This window comes from Orcinus orca, chromosome 2 (genome assembly GCF_937001465.1).
Source record: "Orcinus orca chromosome 2, mOrcOrc1.1, whole genome shotgun sequence".
In the NCBI taxonomy this organism is placed as follows: Eukaryota; Metazoa; Chordata; class Mammalia; order Artiodactyla; family Delphinidae; genus Orcinus; species Orcinus orca.
The window spans coordinates 166,771,894-166,798,870 of NC_064560.1; the positions used below are offsets into that span (position 1 = coordinate 166,771,894).

At 34.7% G+C, this 26,977-nt stretch overlaps 1 protein-coding gene across 16 annotated transcripts in view; it reads left to right on the top strand.

Annotated features, from left to right (window-relative positions):
• The window catches only part of GPHN (gephyrin), a 621,731-nt gene that overhangs the window by 419,767 nt on the left and 174,987 nt on the right, over positions 1–26,977 (top strand). The gene's annotated exons all lie outside the window — the stretch shown is intronic.

Sequence of the window (26,977 nt, forward strand, 5' to 3'; positions counted from 1 at the left end):
GGTGCCTCTGCCCGCCTTGCACGCTTCCCTGCGGGAGGCCCTGCTGGACTTAACACCGACCGCCTCCGCGGGGTGGACTGGGCGCCGCTCCTGAGCACCCTCTGCCCTTGATCTGTATCCAGAGCTTCTTCCAGCCATGGCTGGGCAAGACAGTTATTTGTCAAGGTGTAAAGAGCTCTATCACTCTTCAGACAGTAAACTTCACGGGGTGTAATCTGACATGGCAGGGAGCAGATCACATGGCCAAGATCTTAAAGTATCAGACTACCAGAAGGCATGAAGAAACCTGGGCTGAGAGTCTTCGTTCCAGGAGACCTGATCTTGACTGTATGGCTGGTTTGAGGCGCATCACTCTGAACTGCAATTTGCTCATTGGTGACCTGGGTGCAAGTGCTTTTGCAGAATCTCTTAGGATTTGTGGCTTGGAGTACTAGTGGGTAGCTTCTCCATCGGTGAAGGAACCATCCAAAGCTGCTAGACAGAAAAAGAGAACTGTAATTTTGAGAAGTGGTCAAAAAGGAAAAGCTACTATTAGAATTGTGGAGCCCCAGAATAGAAGCAAGATGAATATTCCATTCCACATTGGCAACACCAAAGGAGATGATGCTTTAGAAGAAAGATTTCTCGACAAAGCTCTTGAACTCAGTATGATCTCCCTGAAAGGGCATAGCTCGAGAGAGGCTATATTCATCTGTGTTAATCACTGCTCTGTTTCCTGAACATGCCTATAAAACATACTGAAGAAGGATGCCTGAAATTTGACTTTTAGAAATTAAAACTCAAGTTAAAAAGTGAGTGACGAGCTTCCCTGGTGGCGCAGTGGTTGAGAGTCCGCCTGCCGATGCAGGGGACACAGGTTCGTGCCCCGGTCCAGGAAGATCCCACATGCCGCAGAGCGGCTGGGCCCGTGAGCCATGGCCGCTGAGCCTGCGCGTCCGGAGCCTGTGCTCCGCAACGGGAGAGGCCACAACAGTGAGAGGCCCGCGTACCGCAAAAAAAAAAAAAAAAAAAACTTTGCACCAACAATGGCTAAGAATGAAAGGAACTCAGACCTGAATATTTTTTCCCTTGTCAAGCACAGAGAATATGGGAAAAAATGAAATTGGGAAATTGTTTTGCTCCTCGTCCTTTCCTCCTTTTTGGTCAGTTACCTTAGTCGTCCACCTCACTTTGTATTTCTAGCCTGGCTTCAGAAAGACCTGAATTTGATGAACTACACACTGTTGGAGTAGTAGATTGCTAGAAGGAACCAAGATCCAGACGACCTTAAATGGCATCTTCATGGAATTATATTCAAGAAGGATGGTCCAGCCAATTTCCTCACTACCATTGTGAAGGGAGTTCCCTGTTCCTAAGAAAATGGACCTATGTCCGACTGACACAGAAGATGGAGATTTATCCCAGTGCATTTATATGTGTATATATATTAAAATTATATATATATATATATATATATAATGCCTAATGGAAATATCTCAGATGGTCTATTTTGTGTTTTTTCTTTAATTTTACTTATAAAATTGTAACCATTTTTTAACTCAAAAGAGGAGAACCTTAAAAATTAATTAAAAACACATTCTCAGTAGTCTAAGGTTCAGAGCGACTTGGCAGAGAAAATTGCTGAATGGTTAGATAACAGTGCTGGTATGCTTGGCTATTGTAACACTTTACATTTGAGTTTCTCTTCCTTGAAATTACAAGAACTATATGACTCAAGATAAAGATTGATAATTAGGAATATTCTACTTGCTTTTTATATAGCCCATTGAAGAACATTTTGATTAATTATTTGGAAGTCATAGGAAGGTACCTTCATGATCTAATTTTGGAACAAGTAGTGTTACAACACAAAGCTATGACTTAAAATTAAAAAGGAAATTTGAAATAAAAAAAACAATTGGAATATATAAATTGTTTGGGTCAAAATAAGAAAATTAAGTACATATTTCTCTCTGACATCCAAATAAGTGACCAGCCATAAAGATAGTGGGAAAGCACATGACTTTCTCTTTGACAGGGATATTTGATACATATAATCAAAACATTCTTGGAAAAGAATTGAAACGAATTGGTTGATAATTTTTGACGAAAGACAATGGGTACTTCTTTCTACTTGGCCATACATTCTTAAATTTCCATTATAAAAAAGATTTTTGAAACACATTATTGTAGTTGACACTAATGAATTTCTGCTTATCCTCATATATTGCCTCATATACTCAGGTCGTTTGAAATACAAAAGAGGGTCATCAATGGAAATAAGAAATGAGAATTCTAAAGTTTAAGATGAGGAAATATTAATGCTGTTAATATAAGCAGGTGAGTTCCCCTGCTCACCATCCCCCCCCAGCTTTTCTTAACTTGGCTTGAAGGAATGAACAATAGTGTACAACATGAGCCATTGATCTCATTACATTCATAATATTTTACACATTCTAAACGTGAAGCCAATTCCAAAGATCAAGAAATATTAATGCATAGATAACAAGTTTAGGAAGTTTTTGAGGTAAGTGTCTTAAAACTAAAATATAAACTATATATATCTCTCTTTGAGAGAGAGAGGAGATAGAGATATATTGTCTTGGTCCAAACACAGGTTGGAAAAGAATTTCCAGACACAAAGCAGAATGTAAAGAAGGTAGAATTCATTAGAGGGAAGGGTTGCTGCCAGAACAGTGGGGCCGACTTCCTAGTAGTTTGGGAGAGTCGAGCCCGAACATGCACTATTGATCAGGTTTTATAGCCAGAAAACAAAAGAATGGTCCGAGGTGAAAATTTCATTTACTGATTGTTCGAAGCACATATACCTTCCTTCTATAGGGTGGGAGTGGGACAGGCCAGACTCCTTTCCTTATTTGGGACAGGTCCCATTTACAGGTGGGCTCAGGAATTTCGTAACCATCACAACATGGTGGGGAGGGTGATTAAGAGTCCAGTAAGGGGTGTAACGCTTAAACGTTTTCAGGCAGGGTCGTCCTTTGTCCTTGAAGCATCATTGTTCTTGGAGCACCACATATATCTAGATAGATACATACATAGATAGATAGATAGGTAGGTAGGTAGGTAGGTAGGTAGATTGGTAAAAATCTCCTTATGTGGAAATCTAGCTTTATACAAATAGATTAGCTTATTGTCATGATGTTATCATTTTTCCTATGCCATAGAGAATTTACAAATACAATAGGTTAATTAGAGTTATCGATAGTTAAAGCCCAAATAAATGTTAGCTTGTTAGAATATACACTAAAGTGACATAGCTCACTTGCATTCATACTTATATTTCCAGCTGTTGTTTGAATGTTTTTTTATGATTTCAAACTTAGTATATCCAACTTCTATCTAAATCCCTTCTATCATGTTCTTAAAGTTTCTTAGATCATGTTCTTAAAGTTTCCCATCATAGAAATCTTCTAGTTATTTTTTACCCTTCCTTATTTTTCGTCTTTAACAGTGTGCCATTAAATTTTGTCATTTTTGTTATTTCTTCCTTTGAATTATTCTTACTTCTAATACATACAGTGAACTTTGTAGCCAGATCTACTTTCAAATTCTGGCTTTAGTAAGACAAGTAATGAACTTGGTGTGTCATATAGAAGTCACTCAAAAAATATTTGGGAACGATGAGTAACTGTTTAAACAAATAAATCAATCAACTTTTCAAAGGTTTATACAAGTTTCAGCATCTGAGTGTCAGGAAGAATTGATAATTTATGTAAAATCTAGTAGAGTACCTGGGATATAGTAAGGATTAAATAAACATAAGTTTCTATTTTAAGCCCTAATCACCTCAGACTTAGATTACAATAGTAGCTAAATAATTGGATTCCCTTTGTATAGTCCTTCTTCCCTCTAATGGCAGACTAATCTTCCTAAGCACTACTTTAATTCCTTTTAGTTCCCTGATTGAAAAAGCTGTAATAGCCTACCTCTGAGTTGTTGTATCAAGAGTAGATGCCTCTCTGCCTCTCTTTCAAAGTCCTTCATACTTTGGCCAGCCACTGTTTATCTAGTAGTATTCTCTAGTGACCAACTCCTCCCAGTTTGCCTAGGACTTCCCTCACTTTAGCACTGAAGTACCATGTCCTGGGACTGTCCCAGTTTTAAAACTGAAAGTTCTGCATCCCAGGAACCCCCTTAGTCCCTGGCAAACAAGGACCGTTGACCACTTACTCCCTATCATATGCCTACCACTCCAGTCAGGGTGAACCTTCTTGTCATATTATGTTCCTTCTTTCTTGTTGGCCGTTATGTGTGCTAGCCTGTCTCCCTGAAATGCCCTCCTCCACTTCATAGCTCCAGTCCATACTCCTCCAGAAAGCTTCCTCTACCAACTCCCATTCATCCTAATAATCCTATCAAGGGAATTTCAATTGTGCCTCTAAACCATATTACCCTATATTGTTTTTCCTTTTGCCTATTTGACTGTTTTTCTGCTATTCCTTACATGTTGATGATCAACTTGATTAATTCCCAAATTCTCTTGATTTCATTTCTCACTATATATCTACACTGTCCAAAACAATAACCAGCAGCTCCATATGACTTTTAAATTTAAATTCATTAAAATTAAATAAAATTTAAAATTTTCTCAATTGCAACAGCCACATTTGAAGTGCTCAGTAGTCACATGTGGCTATTTGCTACCATATTTTAAAGTATAGACATAAAACATTTTCATTATCACAAAAAGTTCTATGATGCTCTGTATACTTCTGAGTTATCTCATAATCAACCATTTTTATTATTATGATCATCACCATCCATCATCATTATTATTCTACTTACGGTATAGCACTTACTTTGGTCAGGGATCATTCTAGGAGCTTCACATATATTAATATTACATCACTATATAGTAACTACCTTGGCATCAACTCCTATTTACAGCCCAGATCTCTCTCCAGAGTTATAAGCACCTTGTACATAACTCAACCCCCAAATTTGTACCTTCATCCACTATTTCAGTATATGACACTGCCCAATCACGCAGACTAGAAACCTGGGAGTTATATCCCTTCTAACCAATCAGACCTGAGCCTTAAAGATTCTGCCTCTTTTGTATCTCTAGAATCTATGCCCTTCTCTCCAGAACCTCGTTCAATTATTTAGTTGGATTTTTCATCTGGATTACTAGATTAATATCCAGACTAGTTCCTCTACCCTCATAATTTATTCCATAAATATCTCTAATCCATCTTCACATGCTTACCGGAATGAACTTTTTAAAATGTTAATGTAATCATTGTCATTCCACTATTTAAAATATTTTCAGTGGCTCTCCACAACCCGTAGGAATTGGTCCCTACCTACATCATCAACTACTCCTCTTACCACTCCCTATCATGGTTAAAACTAGCTTCAGCCATGCTTTTTGCCATTTCCCAGTTGCCATGATCTCTCAAATCTGTGAATTGCGCTAGCCTTTTTCTCTGACTTTCCCATCTTTTCTTCACCCAAATTATAATTGTCCCTTAAAACTGTGCTCATATATCCCAGCTCCAGGAAACCTTTCCTGATAACCTTCCCCCATCCCCCCCCCCATCTGAGTTAGGAGCATCTCTTACATATCCCCATAGCAGTTTGTACTAAATTCTATTATACTACTTATCATGGTGTATTGTAATTGTATGTTTTACTTGTCTTTCTGTAATGAATTGTGAACTTCTGGAGACCAGAGGCTGCTTTCTTTTTAACCTGTAATTCACAGGCCAGATTAGTGTGGGGCAGACAACAGATAGCAAGTGTAAGTTGAATGAATGACATTAATTATGCCTTAATTGCTATATCTATAATAATATTCACTTTGTTATTAGACTATGAAACTTGGTTGGGTAAAGGCATTGATTTACCTTCTTTACCCCATCTAGCACACAGTAACCATTTAATAAACACACATTACCCAAATCATGAGTTACAACCCAGTCTCAAATATCCCATTATATATGTATCAAATGTCCCTAAGATTTGTATGCATTTTTCTAATTCCCTGAAGCATATATTAATCTAGGTCAATGCTTCTAAAACATTTTAATTCTACACTGCCTGACTGTTCCTACAGTCTACTCTAATATTCCACTTTTAAATAAATAACAGGGGTAGCTGGCCCAATTTTTCTTCATTGTGGCTCAAACAGTATCAAACAGTCATCCCAGTCTCTACAACTTTAATTCCTTGTTGACCTTGGATGTAACAGGAGGGAAGAGTCTCAAACAGTAGAATTGACTTTCTTGCCCTATTATTGAAACTTGAAGTTTACATAGAGCAATGCAGCTTTGTTCTCTGTGACCGCAGTCAGTCTCCTTGACATCCTGTTTGAAAACCACTGGGAACTAAAAGTCTATGAAAAATCATACTCTCGTAAATTCAGATGGGAATTCATATGGGAATCAGAATTGGTACACAAGCAAAAAAATAATAATAGAAAGCTGAGGTTTATTGTTAAGTCAGTAAGTATTTCTTAGTTAGCTTTCAACAAAATTGTAGTCAGAATCTAATGTTATTGATTGATAAGTAAGTTGTATATAGGCCTCTGATTAAAGCTTCTTCATCTATTACTAAGACACAAAGGGAGTACTGACAGGCAATTTAAGTCAAAAGAAGGCTCAAAATATAAATTTCCAGTGGCTTTTGTACTCTGTAACCAATAGTGAGGGAAATTTACACCAAAGTGATTTTTACTCCCCATTGGGCTCATGCCCATCATTCTTTTCCTTCATGTGCCCTTATGCACCACAGGCCAGCATTGTGTCTCCATTTTTCTTTTTCTTTCTTAACCCAATTGTCACTTCTGTATAGGAGGTAATACCAATGCATGCTTGCACAGCTTCCTGTAAATTACAGAGGTTTAATGAATTCTGAGCAGTTCATGACCATACCCTGATGTGGTTCATACCCATAGATTTACAGACAGGTTTGGTTTACCACCAATCCTGTTCTAATTCTTAAAGATTTTGATAAATATCTTCTTGACTACTAGCAATGTAAATTTTCTTTTACTTGTTTACAGAAATATGCATTTGGATACAATGGAATATATAGCTTGGACTTCAGCAAATAGAATTATCAGTTTTCTCTAGTCACCTTATTTTTCCCCTTTGAAAAGCACTTCCTCTCTTAGCCAGAGTTCCTCATCTAAACCACAGTACAAGAAGTGACTTGTGTGGCTATTTTCTAAAGCTCCTGTGAAGATGGTGCCATTCTAGATTCATAAAAGAGAAGTTAATTCATTATATACAATGGATGTATAATGCATCAGGGCTTAATTCTCTCCCAGAATTGAAAAAAATATAGTAATTCTTTCTTTGCTTTTTAAGTAGTTCAGTGCTTCCTGAAGCCATTTGTTATTTAAAACCATACTTAATATTTCTTCTTTGGGAATTCTCCCTGTTGCCTTATTCTTTGGATACTAAAATCTCTAAATAGCTTCATGCTTAGTGTGTGAATTTAAGAGTTGAGAGTATGAGGCCGTGTTTTTATTTGAGAGTTTTTTTAAATAAGCTTTTTAATTTTCTGAAAGAATCAAGAACTTTAACCAGCCTCTTAACATATTCCAAAGATGTTCATGCTTTGGCGGTAATGAATGTTTTATTGGTTGTCTCACAGTGCTTAAAAATCTGAGATTGGGCTAGATTTCAATCCCAGCCCTAGATTTGAAACCCAGCCCTACCTCTTACTAGCTTTGTAATATTAAGCACTTGATTGTAAACTTGATTAAGTTAACTTGTCTGCACTTCATATTTCTATAAAATGGAAATGATACCACTTTAAGGATTGAATTGCTAAAGACTGCTTGGTGCAGTGCCTGATATGAATAAGTACTCAATAAATAATAATTATTATTATCATCAATACTGGTTGTTATACTAAAGGCCTAAAGGTAAAGTTATTTTTAGTTTGAACTAACTCTGTCAGACATATTATATGCTACATTTGTCACACAGTAGAATGTGTTTTGCATATGGTTGTTAGCCACAATCTGACTAAAATATCAAATATTATTAGCTTCACTGTCAACTTGACACAAGTTAATGTCAGCACTTGTGCCATTCCTGCCTTGCTTCTTTTTCCTAATCATTGTCCAGTGTATTGAAGATGATATATATGAACATATATCTACGAGATATATCTTTTTTCATTCAATGAGTTGACTGTCTTCTCCAGGTTTTATCTTATCTATTTCTTCAAAATCACTTTCCTATTTAGTGGCTGGATTATTTACGCGCACACACCTCACCTCACTGAAGATTATGGCTAAAAAGAATAGCACTTTTTATTATAATTATTATTTTAGGGTAGGAAAAAGTTTTTCTTGACCCCCTTAGGGTCCCTGGTTGGGTCTGAAAATTAAACTGACAAAGATTAACAGGAGGAAGCATACAAATTTATTTAATATAAGTTTTACATGACACGGGAGTCTTCATAAGGAAATGAAGACCCAAAGAAATAGTTAAATCTGAGTGTTGTTATGCTAGGTTTGATGAAAAGGGGACAGTCACAGAGAAATATGATGGGGCATAAAGTATGAACTTAGAGTAGTAAACTAGAAGAAACTTAGTAAGGCCTGTTCATTCTTATTCTTCTTGGTGCCCTTTTGTCTTGGAGAAAACGATGCTCCTTTCCTCAGGGTATAAGGAGGACACCTCTTGTTTGAGGGTGTTTTGACCTTTTTCAGGGGAGAAGGGCAGAGGAAGGACAAGAGACCTTCTTGCTTTCGCCATCTTCTCATACTTCTTCAGTTTTATTCAGTATGCAAGATGCCATGTTTTGGGGTAGCACATCCTGAACCCCATCATTATATTATCCTTAAATTCCATTATATGCCATACTCTACAGACAGTCACCAACTTATAAGTGGGGCAAAGCAGTTTCCAAAGAAAACAACTTTATAACTGGTTACCAGATTCCTAGGCTAGTTCTCAAAAGTTTATATAACCCTTAATAAGCTGAAATGGTGCTACAGTTTAACTGAATTGAGGGTCAAATAGACATATATGGATTAATGTAGGAATCTATGTACTATATGTAACATTATCTCTTGGGAAAATGCTTTTTAACCTCTAACAGAATCCAGCTTACTCCAAAGTATTTTTACCCTGGCAAATTCTGAATGGCAACAGGATCTTACATTCTGTTTTCTTCTTCCAACAGCTCAGATAGAACATCTTCTTTAAAATACTCATTGTAGTGGAAGGTAAAGCGGGAGGGAAACTGGCAGTTTGGGGCAAGGACTTCTCCACAGCGCCATCAGTCGGTGTTTGTTGAATGAATTTATAAATTGAATGTTTATATGAAGGGGTTATGCCTATATAGTTAAGTTTCAATAAGCTTTCTATAGTATGGTATTATTATTTTCTAATTCCTCTTTCTAGTGAATGCTGATTTTTCTGACTTATTAAATGCCTTCTGTGTCCTTAGTATCTTGTAAACAAGATATAGGTCTTTGAGCCAGCTGAGCAAAGTAAAACAAACATATGACTGTGAATTAAAAGAGGTGATTTCTACTGCGTGGTCTGTTCATGAGAAAACTAATATATCATGAATGTAGCAAACAGGATTTTTAATCCTGTTAAAATATTAATGGTATAATTTTAAAGGAACTGGACTTTGAGTATCCTGTATCCATTTTGCTTTCTACATGAAAGTTCAGTCAGAGTGCCAAATGCAGATAAAAAACATACTTAGAGCTTGAAAGTCTATAATGCATCTTGATGCCCTGAATTAATGTAAAAATTGGATTTGATACGATAGTTATTTTTACTTGATTGTTTATGCTTCCAGGATTATTGCAGACCCTACCAGTAGGTCACAATTAGTCATCTAGTGTCTGTTGAACATCTACACTGCAGAGTAGATATTACCATATTAAGTATATAGAGAACATAGCAAAAATTAAATATGGGGCCTCACTTAAGGATTTTACAAATTGGAATATTGTCTTTTTTTAAATCGTATTCTATGTATTCAGGCTATGGTGTTTGAAAATATTACTAGAAAAAAATGCCTTTGGCTTGAAAATTAAAGCTCTTCAGTGTTAGCATCAAAAAAAATCCATAGGGAAATTATCATTTTGAGGTCCTATGTTTACAAAATAGTCATGGGGGAATTACTCAGAAATTTATGAAGTTATCAGTAAGTCCCAAAAAGGAACTTGCATAGGGTAGATTTTCCTAGAATAGTTTTGAGTTCTTGGGATCTTATTTTATAACTTTAAGAATGCCATATTTCTTTAGGCCACACAGAGATGGTGTCACTTATTCTAAATTGGTGGTAGGTATTATTTAATTTATTTGCCAAGTACGCACCTCTTTGGAAAAGAGAAATAAAAGCAAAGCATGATATTACATTTTATTTCCATTGCTTATGGCAAATTTTCACCCCTTAAATGCTCTCCTGTGCTCTGCTAAGCTATCTGACACATTTGAGTGGTATAGGAAGACAGAGGACTCCAGTAAACATTATAAGTCAGGATGAATAGCATATGCAAAGGAGATATCATTTATGAAAAGGAATTTGATGTGTTTTTTTAAGTCTACTCAATTGAATTTAAGGGCATGTTTTGAATCCTGTGGAATCCGTTGTGATCATACTGATAGTCTTTCGCGTGTATTTTAGGCACTTACCTGTGTTATCTAGTAACACCCTATTTTACAATTGCAGCTATCATTCTCCAAAGTAGATTAATCTATAATATTCACAGTCTTGTTAATCCTATGTGTACTATGTCTATTATTCAAGAGTTTTTTAATGGTATTCTTTTGTCTTTTCACAGCATCTCTCATTAAGATAGAGTTTTCATTTTATTCTCATTTTTAACAAGAATTACATAATTTGGAATTATAAAGAACTGTTGAGGGTTTTTCCACAAGGCACCCTATCATCATCAGTAGGCTAAGCTAGAAATAAAAATGGATAATGTATGGTAATACTCTTTCCATTAGCTTTTAAAAGTTCAGCTTGTGTAATTACATGTATATAATGTCAGAGTATTTCATAGGTATGCACATTTATCATATTCACTTCTCTTCAGCGTAAGTATTTCAGGAACCCAGATTCATGTTTGGTTTTTCAGTGAGGGATATTTTTTTATCCATGAATAAGTATCAATGCATTGGATGATAAATTGTAATCACATACAGCTTTTTAAATATATGTGCTTATTAACATTTATGAATCTACCTTTTAAAGTGCTTTTGACTTAGTTTCCATGTGACTTATGTTATGAAACATAGTAATGTTATTATATAAAATAACATTATTTTTAATATAACACATCTCGATGTGTATTATGAATAGGAAAACTAGAATGGCATATATCCCTTGGAATTGAGTGGGGAGAAAAAGTAGGTATGTTGGTACTCAAATGTTTTGCATTATAAGAAATTAAAAAAAAAAAAGAAACAGAGAAGTGGGGGGCAAGGGGAAGGGAAGAAAGGGAGAGATGGAAAAAGGAAACAAGCCCTAGTTTTTCATTCCCTTTTCTGCCTCAGTATTTTAAAAATTGGTCACTTATTCTAACTTTCCCATATTAAATAGTTGCAGAGCATAAGGAACAACTTATAGAACAAGGTGATTTCAGAAAGACCTTAAAGATATTTTTAGATTCATGTTCTATGAAACCCTGAATGGAATTCAGATTCATATGGACTTTTATAGCCATAGTTTTCAATTATATTAGCAATTTTCCTTGTTCTATTTCTGAGTCTGCCTTAGGATAAGAAAAGAAGGGTCTATTTTTGAAATTTTGTCCTTGCCATTCTGCAGTCAGTATTGCCTACAGTCATAAAAATCAGGCTTGCTGCTTTTTTTTTTCCCTCTCTGGCAACTTGCTGCTATCCCAGCACACAGCAATTAAATCCAATTCTGTTTGGGCTGCCATGCCTGACTGTTCTTGTTGAGAAGCATGGCATGAACTAATGCATGGCTCTTTGAGAACACTGCTGTGTATATCTGCACTGAAAGAAAACTTCTGTAGCAATCTAGCCCTTTGAATTTAGTATTAAAGCTGCAGTAATTAACGATGAGCTCCTGTACAGTGCTTGACAGAGAAGGGAATTCCCCAGGAATAAAAGTGGAAACTGAAGGAAAAAATGATCTTTTGCAGTCAGATGCTGCTAAATTAGTCGTTGGTACTTCTCATCTGAGGAGGTAGGCATCCTTTCAGAGCATGCATATGAGTGAGAGAGTAGGAAAGAGATAAAAGGATGCCATTGAGACCTGAAAGAGGTTGTATAAGGAAATGTTGGGTCAATTCTTAATCTCAAGTATTTGGCTCAAGAGTCTGAAGTAGTTTGGGTGAAAACGAGACTGGTTTTAATTATCTTGCCACGAGATTTCACAGCCTAATCATCCAGCATTAAATATACTGAACATGACTTAACTCCTTCATACCATGACAGTTTCAAGCTGTTTTTGTAAGCAACCTTATAATTGCCTTCAGTATTTTAATTAGGAGCATTGGTTTAATGATCAAGTGATCTGCACCCTTTATTAGTTCCGTTAAGCATTTGTCTTGTTTCATGTATACATTTTTTCTTTACTAGAAAATAAACTAGACACTATTTTTCCAAGTGAAATAAACCTTCCTTTTTTCCTTTCATATTACAATTTGATCTTGAAAAGATGGGAAGCAAGTGAATGGTCCTGAAATTGGGCATTTAATCTTTATATTCCTAAACAATTTTTCTGGGCATGAATTATTAAGTTTTACCTAATTTATATCAGGATGTTCTCAAATAAATGTAAGTACAGAAATTGAACCATGCAACTGTCAATTACTCCAACCTTGATATGTAGGTTAATGAAGTTTGAACAAACAAAAAATGTTGTATGACCAGAAGTTCAGAATCATCTAAATCGCCTCCTTTAGCTCATTTCCCTTTATACATAACAAGTTTATCTGTAATCTCCCCAGTTCATCTGTTTTAGAGCCATGTAGCACAGTTCAGGAGTTCAAAGGACAAGTCAAAATAATATTGGGTTATTTGTTCAACCTTAACTGCCACCATATAGCAAGGATCTCTGTAGCCATTCTCACTATTACAGGTCAGTGATAGTAGCATTTCTGAAGCATTCATTTAGGTACCACTCTTTCAGTCCACCTATATCACTATCCTTTCACTTGCAGTTATCTGTCTTTCAGCATAACTGACCTCTGTTTCAAGGCTTTGGTCTGAAATATTCTCCAGCTAGAGTTACCTACTTGGACTTTGCTTTACTGAGTCACTTATCCTGGTGGATGTAGTCATACTGTGTCATTGTTTTAAGTTGTGTTTGAAATCACTTTGGTTTCCTTTTAAATATCCCATCCACAAAGAGAAATTTTGCTACTGCTCTTAAGATTAGTCATGATGGGGCTTCCCTGGTGGCGCAGTGGTTGAGAGTCCGCCTGCCGATGCAGGGGACACGGGTTCGTGCCCCGGTCCAGGAAGATCCCACATGCCGCGGAGCGGCTAGGCCCGTGAGCCATGGCCGCTGATCCTGCGCGTTCGGAGCCTGTGCTCTTTAACGGGAGAGGCCACAACAGTGAGAGGCCCGCATGCAGCAAAAAAAAAAAAAAAAAAAGATTAGTCATGATGTGTTTCAAAATACCTATTTTTTTTCTTACACACACACTTTTTTAAATTTTATAAGCTATGACTTTTGATTTTAAAAGACAGTTTCAGAGCATGATGAAACTGCTGGGATGATATTGGTGTTGTTAAGGTCTGCTGTGTGTTTTGAAGGTTGACGTAAGAAGTGTGAAGAGGAGAATAATCTATACGAATCCTCATTCCCTTATTTATTACCTCATTTACATTCATCCACCTTCCTAACGCAGTTCCCTACACTTCACTCTTTTCTGTGCTGCTTTCCCCTTTCCTTGTGTGTGTTTTAGAATAGAAATTACCTGCCTTTATCTAGCTGTTTCTTGTTTTCCTTTCCATTTTCAGTGAAAACCCATCTCAGCCACTGAGAATTAGAGTATGAACCTTAATGATTGTTGTTAAAATGAATATGTGTATCTCATTTTGCTATAAAGGGACAAAATGAGATGAACATACCTGCTCTAGTGTTTAAATATGGTGACCCAACCATATACTGTGCCTCAATTCTAGGCCAACTAGTTCACAGCAATCTAGGAGAGGTAATCTGGATGAAACTAGCATAAATGAATTAGATATAACATCTCTACAGGTAAAATTTCTAAGTCTAAAATACAGTGATCCTGTGAAAAGACTGTAAAGTATTTATGTGCCTTTTTCAGCTTAGATGAGTGAAAACATAATGCTAATGAGTCCAGGTTTACAATTTATAAAACCAGTTAGCTTCACAGCTGTTCTATGATTATAGACTCTAAACTAATCCTAAGTATCTTATTGCAGATATGTATGCAGAGGAAGGACTGAGGAAGTATGTGTTGATGGCTCAAAATAAACCTATCAGGAATTGACTGAGACTGACTTGAACAAATATTATAATGGTCAATCTATATTATACTAAAAGGTTTGAATTTTAGAATTTTTTAAAAAATCAAATGTCTATCATTTTCTATGACAGTTTCTATTTTCCTTTCATTTTCAATGAATTTTGTCTTGTTTTTCACATGTTCAGTAAAGAATATAGATAAGCAAAGAGGGAGGAAAAATCACCCATGAACTCTCCCATGTTAATTGCTATTAACATTTAACAGAAAGAAATAACATGGATGGTGAGCTGAAGAAAAGAGAGGAGAAAGTAGGGAGTTCTACAGAGACAGTAGAGTAAATAAGCAATAAAGGAGCATGTATACAAGGAAGAATTATTATTTAAGAATTCCCTATGTGGAAAAATTTTAAGAACAGCTAGTAAATAAGAGATTTAAGAGTTGGAAAGCTCTGATGGATGCATTTCTGTGGAGTTTTGAGTTGATTGTGATTGTATTCCTCATGTAACAACTGAGCAATGCAAGGCACAGCAAAGCTACCTGAAGCAATCCTGAGAAGGGTTGAGGGAGTAAACTGGCTAATGGTGAAACTATCAAGGACAGTGGTTGCAATTTAACAGCATTCTCAGTACAGTGTATACTTAGTAAAGAGAAAAAAAATGATGAAAAATATTTGGGTTGAAATCATTGGCATTGGATATTTTTAGAATAAAGAGGGCAAAAGGGTATCCAGATGATCCCAGATTCTAAATGTAAGAAACCTAAGCCAAAGGATTTGAGTATGGACAGCATCATGTCAATGTCCTTTGGTAAATCAGTCCCCTCTTTTCTTTTTTTTTTACAGTTCTCATTTTTTAATGAAATATTTCAAATATATAGTAAAGAATATAGCTGACAGACACCCATACACTGACTACCTCGATTTAATAAATATTAAGGTTCTCTTTCCCTTTGGAATTTTTCATGACTGAATCTTGACAAGATAAGGTTTATATTCAAACTGAGTTTTCACTGAACTTGGATGAAAAAGAAAACTACAAAAATGTGTGTGTATTAAGACTTGGAAGTTATATTTTTCAAGTCAGATTTTAAAAAGAATGCAAATTTCATATAAATTCCATTTTTTCAATGTAGTAAACTTATTTTAATATTACAATCAACACAAAAACTGAAGTCCATTTAAAAGGGACTACAGTAGGTATTTCATATAATCTTATAAGGCAAAGTTATACACTAGGGGAAGAAGTATCTAAAACTAAACTAAACAAAACTAGAACTCAATTAATAGACATAAATTCTATTAATAGGTACTCCCAGGTCAAAAAGTTATCAGGTAAAATTGTGAAAGACTTTGAAATAAATGAAAATGATTATTGGCTGTCTTATCTAGGGCATCCTTCTGAGTCATCTCCTTCTTTTACCATCTGAGCTATTGTACAAGATTAAATTGTAGTATATGAATAGTAATGTAAATGATCCTAATCCATAGAAATGCACATTGTGTCCAGTTGGAAATACAATTGATTTTTGCTCAATTAATCTGAAAATTCATTTCAACATTCCTGATGGCCCATATATGTGTGTTTTTTTGATTCTCTTTTGAACCAATTAAAACATCTTCCTGGTTCTCTCATTAATTAACACTTTAGACAAAATCTTTAACACATGTTCATTTTATATTTGTATGAGAGTCATGAGTTTGTCTTTTAAAAAAAATAATAACTTTTAATAGTTATGCCTTCTCTGTAAGCCAAAAGTTCTGTTTTAATGACAGTGGATTTTTCTGCCTTTCCTTTGATTAAGCCTAGACATCCAAAACTTGAGAATTCAGAGAAAATGGAAAGGATATGTATAATATAAACAGGAGTCTAACAATAATATCAAACTGTATCTGTTAACTGTTTACGTGGTTAGGTCATGAGAGACTTGATTGACAATATAATATACACCACACATGGCTGCAATACAAGGCTTCAGAAAACTTAGCTCATATCTCCAGGCCTCACAGGAACTGCCTAAACATTTTCTAAATCATTGCTACGTACTAATATGTTTTAGAAATGTCTTTGCCTTCATACATCTTCCATGTGCCTTACGAATGCTAATTAAGCATTTAGAGAAATAAAAGTCACAACTTTTTAAACCAATACTGTGTTTAAAAAGAAACAAGAGGCCCAAAATGGAGTCACTTGTGCTAAACCCTACATCAGCAAACCAAGACTTAACACTTAACCTAATTGCAGTTTCAGCCTCTCCCAGGAATGTAACCTTTAACTAGTCAATCTAGGGTTTCCTGGCCAGCACTGGTGAGGCAATCCACCTGATAGACACCTGCCTTCCCCCACCCGCCTCCACCACCCTCAAGGAAGTTAGCCTAGCCTAAAATATTTCTTTCTTTTGTTTATGACTTCCTTGTCTTACTGCCTTTCTGCCTTCAAAAACCTTCCATTTTGTACAGCTTCTCAGAGCTCCTAACTAATTACTAGGTGGGATGATGCTTGATTCATGGAATGTTGAAAAAAGTCAAGTAGATCGTCAAATTTTCTCACTTGAATTTTGTTTTTTAACAACTGCAATACAACAGCCTTTGATTTAGAAAGGAGAACAATGCAGCCATACTCTTACATGGTATATTACACTCAGTAGAAATAGTAGGTTTTTTGTTTTGTTTTAATGAGTAAGTGGTATGACATGACATTTAAGAATGTGTAGAGGAGGCAAATAATTTTTCATGTACCTTTCTGAGTTCTTGGCTGAGACACCTGTGATAAAAGATTAATGAGAGGAAAACAAAAGTTTGTTAACATGTATACCTCATGTTTACTTGGGAGCTACCAGGAAAAGATGAGTAACTCCCTAAGATAGCCTAAACTACCAGTTTAAATATCATCCTCAACTAAAGACAAATGAAAGGTGGGGGCAGTAAGTCCAGTTACAGAGAGGTTCCCAGGAAAAGCACAGCAAGCAAGAATAAGGTTTGTTACATAGATTAAATTGGTGCCTTCTCCATTGACAAGATTTATCTTGTGATTTAAGAGTCATCGTTCTTCTTCCAAGTCCAGAGGACTGAGACCCCAGTATAAATGAAAATTTATTTCATAAGTGTAAATTTCCCTTACAAAAGGGTAACTTCTACTCTGTTTTCAGAGCCTCTTTTATGTCTGCTCTTTCTCAAAATAATCTTTATGCCAAAGAGGCACATTTCTGCTACCACTCAAGGAAAACCAAGGAGAATATTAAATCTAGTTAAAAACTCAGCATTTCAAAACTCATATTTAATGAAAATGAAGGTGATTTTCTTCTAAGAATGTCAGAAAATGATAATTACAAGTGCTCAATAATTCAGGTTTTTATATTATTGACTGTATCTATTAGGCTTTATTTCATAAGATATACTCGTTTTTTTTAAACTTTCTATTCAAATACTTATCTAAACTAATCTTACTTGATCTTATTTATGAGAGCTGTCAAAATCATGAAAGAAATTAGACATCATTCTTTATTACAGATCTAGAGTATCATCCAAACAGAGAATGGTAATAGTATTGATAACAACAGCAAACACAGTATTAGTTAATACTCATACACTGTTCACTCTGGGCCAGATATTCATCTAAGCAAACACTTTATGTATATTATCTCATTTTCTTCACAGCAACCCTATAAGTTAATTATTGGTATTCTTCTCATTTTATACATAAGAAAACAAAGACACAGAGAGATTATGACTTATCCAGTTTCAACAACTAATAATGATAGAATCAAGATTGAAATCCAGTTTGGCTTCAGAGTGCTACTCCCCAAACTGCCTTCCATTATATCATTTTTTCTTCATTCCTGCATTCACATACCTATTCTTAATGGTTTTCATTGCTAAGAGAAATAGTCAGGAGCAAAAAGTCAATGAAAGTTCAAGGTCTAATTAGGAATGCAGTGCTTGCCATTGGTAGGTTAGAGAGATAAGGTCATCTACTAGTGTACAGAGAAATGGATTTAGAAGTCAAGAGGGCTGAGTTCCGTTACAACTTTACTGTGTGATCTAAAGCCAGTAACAATCCTTGCTTTCTCATCTCTAGAATGGATATAAATTTCTCTTTAAAATAATCGGTTATTCATCTGAAAATTGAGAAATTGTGTCATCAATAATTGAAAATCCCTACTAGTCAAAAAATTTTATTTAGGTTTGTTATATATATAATTTATATATATATATACATATATATATAATTAGGTAGTTGTATTTTCCTCATGTTTATCATGATCAACATTAAAATTCTCAGAACAAAAATCAACTCACAAATATTGTTGGTACCAAGGGAAGACCAACCTAGGACTTTCAAGTTTTTTGGAGGTCATTGAGAGTGACTCAATTTAGAATTAAAGCTTTAAATAGGAAATACATTAAGAATATTCACGATTGATGTTCAAATTATATTCCCTTGAGTCATAGTGTGATCAGTTCTATTCTTAGATATGTTCTACATATTATAGTATTCTCTTTGAAAATAAGGAACTCACCATGTTACCTATAAAGCAGCATAAATAGGCTTTTCATTTTTAATGGTAATTATTCACTTCACCAGCTGTGTAACCTGCCATAGTTCAGCTTCTTTTAGAAGAGGTTAATACTGAAAAAAGAGAAATTCTTCACATTTACCTAGGACTTAGGAAAGCTAAGTGGAATTTAAGACAGTAGTAATTCAGATGGTGGTGGGAAAACATTTAAGAATGGTCCTCTGGAAAAGATGTGTAAAATTATGTTGCTTATAAATATTGTCTGTGTGCCTGCAAAGATTTATGTTATACTTAGATAACAGCATTGTCGCTCTCTGCCTGTGGTCAAGGTATGACTGAGTTCAAAGAATATTAATTAATGATACACATTTATCCACACACACGTGTGTGTGTGTGTGTGTGTGTGTGTGTGTGTGTATGTAAGTTCACCTTTGGTTAGAGAGTTTGAAATGTGATGACAGTTAAATGATTATTCCATTTAATTAATTATCTAAACCAATTGGAAAAGAACAAGTAAAGCAGAATTTTTTTTTTTAAGTCTGAGGTCTTTATAACTTTTTAAAAGCCATGTATCTTTTTTGTTTCTGAGATGGTCTGTCTATTAAATGGGCAGTTGCTTAATTCAGTGACCAATATATAATTTTCTCAAAAAGAGAAGGGCTTCTTTTATATGTGGTTTCATAAAGGGCAGCAGACGGAGGTGTTAAAGATTTCTTACAGCAACAAAATCCTAGAGATAAAAGGAAGCTTAAAAGTTATCTAGTTCAGAGTTTTTTTTAACATTTGCTCCCATAGACCCATTTGGGAATCTGGCAAAGCCTACAGACTCTTTTTCAGAAAAATGTTTTAAATATATATAAAATAAAATACATAGGATTACAAAAAAAACTAAATTGAAATCATTAGCAAAATATCTATTACAAATTATGATATAATAATACTGCCTTTTTAAAAACACATCAAATAACAAAATTTAGCAGCAAGTCATTAGACTACTGTAATTTGAAATCCTGATGAACATACACAATATTTTTAAATATCCATAATAATTTGAAGCAATAGATTCTGCTATTATTACTATAATTTGTCACCTAAGCTCATAATGAAAGAAAATAGTAAAATTTAATTAGGTTGGTGAATATAAAAATGATAATTTTTTTCTCCATCACAGTAAATGGACCCCTCATTTTTATCCACAGGTTCTCTCAAGGGGTCCATCAACATCAGTTGAAACCCCCGAAAACATCCTCATTTTGCAGATAAAGAAACTAAGTCCCATGGAAGTGAGATAACTTGACTAAAATCATACAACACAGAATTAGATTAACCCTTGCAGTGGTAACCTCACACCTTAACTCAGCCTTTTTTGAAGCTTTAGTCTAGAAATTGGCAATTATAGTCTTCTGTTTGTCCCTGATTTATGGCATGATCTGGAGCAAATTCTTTATTCTCATTGTGCCTCAGATTCTACCTATATAAAATGTAGGTGACTTAAAATGTACGTAAGGATAATAATAATGACTTAGATTTGTATTGCTCTTTTTCATTTACAATAGTTTTTACATATATTATCCTGCTTAATTTTCCTCATTTTATGGATAAGGAAATTAAAACTCCAGGATGTTGAATGTCGTCTAAGGTTCTAAAGATCAGAAAAGGAAAAACCAGTATCAGAAACCATACCACTGGACTCCAAAGAACATTCCTTTATCATGCTGCCTTTCACGTTATAAATAAAACTCTGAGTTCAGTCACATATGTATTGTGATATCATAAACACAAATTAAACACAAATAAGTGGTCATTGGGCTCAGATGAGCCAAATACTTATATCCTAATTTATCCAGATAAAGTGATGAATGAATAGAACTATGGAACGGAGCTTTTCTAGACCAAGTCTCCATTTTTGCAATAAGAAGTGAGAAGAGAAAGAAATAGAATTTAAGAGTCTAAGATTGTAGAGTTGTTGGCTTAATGTTGTTTAAATCAATCCTTTCTTTCCTTCTCTTTCAAGGTAGGCTAAAGAGGCAAGTAATCTGAGTAAATGCCAATGAGGTCATTTTTCTCTATTCTCTTAAGTTTTACTTTTATGAGTTAATGGTATTCAGTGAAGTTTGTTCTTTCAGAGACAGATTACTCTTAAATAAGTTTAATAAGGTAGAGAAATTAAAGTCAAAAGGGCCATGATACATCAAATATCTCTGTCATTCAAGTGACCTGACCTATGAGATACAGGACATTCTGTTCTCTCAAAGAAATCTTCTTAACCTGACCTAAAACCTATGGTATAGAATAACCTTTATTGGACTCCAAATGTCACTATTTGATTAACCTTAAGCAGTATTAATAGTAATTTGTTTTCCAAATTCTTATAATCATTCTATAGGGTATTCAGATATTTCTTTGCTATAATCCACATACTTTTCATATTATATCTCTTAATATTACCTGATCCAAATAAATTAAAAACATTTTAAGATAGTACAGGAATAGCTATGATCATACTTATACTATAAATAATAAATTTGAATCTGCTGAGATTGAAAAAAAACTATAATTACTACAAAAATAAACACATTGAGATTTGGCAAATGTTTATACAAAGCACTATATTTGACTTAGCTAGAAATATAAAGAGAATTAAAGTCATGGTCCTCTCCCTCCAAAAATAAACAGTATATTTGGGAACCTACATCAATAATTGAAATGTGAGTAACTATGAGAACTCTTAAAGTAGAAGTTCAGTTAAGAGGCTTTAAGAATTTAGGTATACCCTAAAACTAGATTGTGGTGATGGTTGGACAGCCATATAAATCTATTGAAAGCTATCAAATGTGTACTTAAAATATGTGAATTTTATAGTATGTAAATTGTTTCTCAGTAAGGCTGTTAAAAGAGTTCAGGGAAAGAAGAGATTATTTCTGGTTGAGGAACTTGGGGAATATTTTTTGCCCCAAATACAATTTAAGCTGTATCTTAAAGGACAAGTAGTATTTGGATCAGAAAATAAGCAACAGAGTATTCTAGAAAGAGGAAATAGCTTGTCTAAGGTCTAAAAGCTCAGGGGTACAAGAAATATGCTAGAGGAGCTAGTTCAGACTTTGCTCCATGACTTAGATTATATGGCTTTCATTCCTACCAGTACATGTGGCCATATGGCTATGACGTTTCCAAAAAGTTTTGGTCAATCCCTATTGAGAAAAACATATAACTGTACATGGCTATTTTTTCTTTCCATCAAAAATAAGAACTTGCCTCCATTTTGAGCTGATGAGAAAGTTATAATGAGGAGTGTGTATAATTCAGAATGTTTCACAGCTGTCAGTGGCTCCACTGATCATAACAACCACTGACATTTGTTTCCGTCTTTATAGCTTAAAATCACTGATACATACATTATTTCCTTTGAGCCCGTAACAGTCTTTATTTTACCGATGAAGAAAGTAAGATTAAAGCAGGGTCCAGAGCCTAAAATAATAAAGACATGCTAAAGTAAAGATCAAGATATTCTGGCCTGCTAAGAATAGGATGAGGGAGAGAAAATGGTAATATAAGTAAATGATCTTTAAACAATTAAAAATCTGCTAACTAAATTGCATGCCACACATGAATCAAAACCCATCTCATACAAAAAATAAAACAGATAAAGTTAACTACTGTCATCAATAATAGGAATCCAAAGTTGACATTTTTCCTAATAAGCTGATAAAACCCTCTTATTGACTGGAACAGCCCATGTTAAAATAAGATTTATCAACAGTAAAGAAAAGTACATAGGGAGCTTACTAACAATTTCTAAATAGGTAGTCATTTTTGTTATTTGCTTTTTAAAATTTAAACAGATTAAAATTTAAAGCAAACCACTGACATAGAGTTTCTCGGATTATATAAGTAAGCATATATACAGAAGCTTAATTTTTAATTTAAAATGTAACTGCCAACCAGTAAAATCATGTTAAAAATAGAGAGGGCTTTCATAATGTCCATCAAAGAAGATGACTTTTGTTCTTGACTTTGACACCATCTGACCAACTGCTCAGAAATTTTAAATATGAGCCATATTGTATAGATTTATTCCAAATTTTTACAAGGAAAAAGAATACAAATTAACCCAGTGAGCAGCAAAATAGAGGCAGTTTCTATGAAATCTGAGTTGTGTTAACCTGCAATCAAATGTAATCTCCATTTTAATATTTACACATCTTTATATTGTTATGAACCTATTCTTGACATGGGTTTTATTTTGTTTCTCTCCTCCCTCACTTCTGTGAAATGCAGAAGGGAAAAGATGTTTGTTATTCACATATTTGTACCCCACTAACTGGTGTTACACATCTGGCTTCCACTGGAGAGCCCCTGACATCGCAGGGAACGGTAATCAAAATTCCACACACTAGCTTCAAGCTGGGGGCTCGTAGCTATTGCAGCATTGAAGGGGGTATTTTCCTGGCTTCTTTAAAATAAGCATGGTGATGGGATGGTTTAAGGGAAGAACACCTCTCAAATCACATGACCACTGCTGTGCTTCCGTGTGTCCTGCTTTCTTCATAACAGCTTGGCACTACATTCTTTCTCTGTATCTTAGTGGGCTTTTGTGTGTACAAGTGGGATGGGGGTTGGGTGTGGGGGCTTTCAGTGGATGCTTACACATTATGCATGCATCTTTCAATGTTAGAGTGATGTGCCTTCCCTTATGTGTCACAGATTACGGTCACAGATTAAATCTTCTGTGTTCCTGAGAGATTGGGCTGTCTCTCTCTTATTGGTGTGAGATTCATGTGTTTTGATGTTTACACCCTCAAATGTTCTTCATGTTGCATTAAACATAAGTTGAAATGTTTTCCCATAAGAGTTAGCTTTTCATGTTGGGCTGAAAAAGTCTTCATTTCTGTGTAGCAATTCGTGTTATTATAACCTATGGCTTTCAATTGTACCTCCCATAATGAAGAGCTGACTTTAAACACTGTGCTATTCTTGTTAAGACCTAAGCATAAGGTAAGTCACTTCTCTAACTGTATCTAAAGATTGTGGTTGTTTGTTAAAGTTTTCTCAGCTTTGTTTAAAACATTTTCACTTTTTTTCCTTACCGTTTATTACGTGCTCTCCCTCCTTTTGTTTTCTGTTTCATTGCTTAAGATGTCTTAATGGACAATGTGATCTTCAGCAAAAATTATACATGTAAACACATGTTGAAATGAATTAAATGAATTATTTGATGTCTGAAAGCAGTCTTGATTAGTAAATGAATACCTTCATTTTCAGTAAGTCTCTTGTGTTTTTTATTTCCTCCATTGACTTTAATATACTGTTTCTACACATGATTTTAGCTTTGATTTCAGTTGAAAGGGGAATTAATTGTCAATACTATAAATTTATCTTAGTAAAATAACATAATCCAGTAGAATAAAGTAACAGATCATCCAACACCATACTTTTCATTTTTAATCCCTGACAAATTGGGTAAGATAAAGAAAAACAACAGCAAATCATAAAACTTGAAACAGACCTGTGTTACCTTTTTTATAGTCCATACTGTGAGAACAATAGTTGTTTCTCAACTTTATTCTTTCAAGTAAATCCCATTACATTGTGAGCTAGGCAAAGTCTTCATATTGGGATTTTATTAAATTAAGTCAGTATTATAATGATGACAAGTTTCATGGTACAGAAAAGGGCATCCACTGCACACATAAGTATTAAAATGTTTTAAATTAATTTTCTCAATTTTTTAATGTATACTCAAAATCACTACAGTAAAGAAGTTCATTTAATCATTGATTTTTAAAAGTGATTTCCCTCAAATCTGGATCAAATAGCCAATGTAATGTGAATGAGAAGACATTGGTTATACTGATGTTGGCAATTTTTGAACCCAGATTCAGAATATTGAATTTTTCTCATCATCCAAATTTCTCTTCAAAACTGTTTGAAATATATCGTTCTAAACTGATGTGCCACAAAGCAAGACTTGGGTTTCTTTATTAAATTCATGCTATGAGGGACTTCCTGGTGGCTCAGTGGTTAAGAATCCGCCTGCCAATCCAGGGGATGTGGGTTCAAGCCCTGGTCCGGCAAGATCCCACATGCCGCAGAGTGGCTAAGCCCATGTGCCACAACTACTGAGTCTGTGCTCTAGAGCCTGTGAGCCACAGCTACTGAGCCCATGTGCCAGAACTACTGAAGCCTGCGTGCCTAGAGCCCCTGCTCTGCAACAAGAGAAGCCACTGCAATGAGAAGCCCGCACACCGCAACGAACAATAGCCCCTGCTTGCTGCAACTAGAGAAAAACCCTCACACAGCAACAAAGACCCAACGCAGCCAAAAATAAATTAAAAAGTAAATTAAAAAAAAAAACTACTTAAAAAAAATTAATGCTATGAATGAATTTTTTGTTAAGTTTTAGGCCACCTAAGAAAGGGAGAGAGTGTTTTTTTTATTGTGGTTTTGATTTGGTTCGCTTTTTTTGGTAAAGCCAGCTAGTACTTCACCTCCATTTCCATTTAGACATTATATAAGTCTGTTGAAACATTTGATGAGACAATTTGAACTACTCATCTGAACTGCTCTGTTCATTGTAAATCTCTTGTTTCTATCCATACACTAGCTCCACTCTAGATTGGAAGGGCTTAAAGATGAACTCTGGAGGAATAGAGGATACGACTTAAGAGTAACTATTACTGATCAAAGGAGCTGCTTTCCATTCGCAAACGTTGCTTTGCGCTATGGGTTTGGCTCCTTCTGTTTCTACATCTTGTTGAAGACTTTCTTGACTTCCATTTGACTTCTTTGAATTCTGTTTTTGTCCTTCAACATTTTCCCCTTTCTTTTCCTTCTCTCTCCAGATTTTTCTCTCACTCTTTTGGCTATCTCCTGTGTTCTTTGAATCGTTTTTAAAAGTAGTTTATCTCTTTATTAAGCTTGTCTATTAATTTGTCTATTAGTGTTTGTTTCTTTTCTCCTTTAAGGCTGTACTGATATAGTTAACACCTATTTTCATTCCATGGTATGCCAACTTGCTTGTTTATTTTGCAGCAAGTTCATTAGTCATTCTTACCCTCTTGGTATGAATTTTCAATAAGAAATGGCAGAACATTCTGCATTTACATATTGTCCCCTTCTATAAGACCATACTTTCTTTTCTATCTACTAGATTTACCCTCAAACCTCTCTCTCTTTTTTTTCTTTTCCTTGCTCTCGTGTCTTCCTTACTGTATTAATTTCTTTAAGTAGTCATTAATTTCTTTCCCATTTGGTCCAGCATTGTTCTCCAATAAAACTTCGAGAAAAGAATATAAGAATATTATCTTACAGATTAGCTTCTTCATTCTAGTGTATTTAAAACTAATTAAACAATCTGGGCCAAAAGAGAATAACTTTAACATCTGGAATTATATTTCCTCTCTCTTTTTTTTTTTTTTTTTTTGGTGTGTCTTGTGTGTATGTGATTTTTTTTATTGTTGTTGTTTCTTTAAACATTAACAATTGTTTTTTTCAGGGAAGGACAACCATTACCCACCCTAAGTTGCAACATTACTTTCATAATTTGTTTCATTACAATAGTAGACTGTGTTAAGCGATAGAAATTAATTTGCTGTGTATACCATTTGGGGCAAGCTGCTGGGGAGTGGGAAGAAGAGGTGTGGAGTTTCAATACAGTTGCCTCTGAAATCAACAAGTGTCAATGCCATCCAGCATGGCCCTTGAATTCATCAGTTTTGCAACATGTAAAAGAATGTTCCACTTTGACCTGAAATATTTGAATCAGCATGAGTTTCTGATTGATAACTATATACACACTTAAGAACTGGCAAATAAATGACTTCAATTTCATTGATTTCCAATTGAAACATCTTTCATAACTAATATTATAATTATAATCAATTATTATAATCAGTAAATAACAAAGGTTATTAGACTCACATGTAAATATTGTATATGAAGATTTCTCTTTTCCCCTCATTAACATATGTAACTAAAAATGACTACCAGTGAACATTTGATTACAGATTTATTACTTGAATTGCATTATTGTTTTAGTCAAGAGATAAGCACAGTATCTTT